The sequence below is a fragment of the Homarus americanus genome, unplaced genomic scaffold, assembly GCF_018991925.1.
Source record: "Homarus americanus isolate GMGI-L3 unplaced genomic scaffold, GMGI_Hamer_2.0 scaffold36734, whole genome shotgun sequence".
In the NCBI taxonomy this organism is placed as follows: domain Eukaryota; kingdom Metazoa; phylum Arthropoda; class Malacostraca; order Decapoda; family Nephropidae; genus Homarus; species Homarus americanus.
The window spans coordinates 4,810,617-4,812,433 of NW_024733126.1; positions in this window are offsets into that span (position 1 = coordinate 4,810,617).

Sequence of the window (1,817 nt, forward strand, 5' to 3'; positions counted from 1 at the left end):
CCGACCATGATTATAACAACCGTCTATGATTATAACAACCACGACCATGATTATAACAACCGACCGTGGTCATAACATTACGACTTATGATTATAACAACCACAACCGCAATTTATAACAACCACGACGCCAGATATAACACCCACGACCATGATTATAACAACCACGACCGCCGATTATAACCAACCACGACCGCCAGTTATAACCACGACCATGATTATAAGCAACCACGCCGCGTTATAACATGCGACCGCTGATTAACAACCACGACCGCTGATTATAACCACGACATGATTATAACCCGACCATGATTATAACAATACGACCATGATTATAACAACCCGACCATGATTATAACAACCGACCGCGTTTGTGCAACCACGACTGTGATTGCCAAACACTCGACCGCAGTTATAACAACCCGACCATGATTATAACAACCGAGCATGATTATAACAACCCGACCGAGTTATAACAACCACGACCATGATTATAACAACCGACAATGATTATAACGACCGCATGCCAGTTATAACAACCGCGACCATGATTATAACAACCACGACCATGATTATAACACCCACGACCGCCAGTTATAACACCCGACCATGATTATGCCAACCCGCCATGATTATAACAACCGAGCCATGATTATAACGCACGAATGATTATAACAACTCGACTATGATTATAACAACCCACGACTTGATTATATCAACCACGACTATAGATTATAATAACCACGACCGCGGTTATAACACACGACCGCCAGGTTACAACAACCACGACCATGATTATAACAACCACGACCGCGGTTATAACAACCACGACCGCCAGTTATAACAACAACCCAGGCCATGATTTTATTAACCAGGACCGCGAGTTATAACAACCGACCATGATTATAACAACCGACCGCGATTTTTTACGACCATGATTATAACATGCAAGACTTGAATATAACCACGACCATGGTTATAACAACCACGACCATGATTATAACAACCGGCCATGATTATAACCACGACCGTGATTATAACAACCACGACCATGATATAACAACCGACCATGATTATAACAACCACAACCATGATTATAACACACGACATGACTATATAACAGCCGCCGGTTATAACAACACGACCATGATTACGTTAACCACGACTATGATTATAAACCTCATGCTGATAACAACCACGACCATGATTATAAAATCTACGGCTATGATTATCAACCACGACCATGATTATAACAACCACGGCCATGATTATAACAACCACGACCGCCAGTAATTACCGATATGATTATAACAACCGACCATGATTATAACAACCACGACCGCCAGTTATAACAACCACGAGCCAGTTATAACAACCACGACCATGATTACTAACAACCACGACCGCGGATTATAACACCACGACGCTGTTATAACAACCACGACCATGATTATAACACCCGACCACCAATTACAACAACCCGACCATGATTATAACAACCGCGACGCAGATTTATAACAACCATGACCATGATTATAAGCGACCATGATTATAACGACCGGGCATGATTATAACGGCAGAAGCCATGAATTATAACCACGACTATGATTATAACAACCACGACTATGATTATAACAACCCGACCATGATTATAACAACCGGCCGTTGATAACAGCGGCACATCGATTATCACAACCTCGACCATGATTATAACACGACGTGATTATAACAACCACGACCATGATTATAACAGCCACGACCGTACAGTTATAACAACTACGACCGCCAGTTATAACCTTCCAGCAATGCGTAACTTTA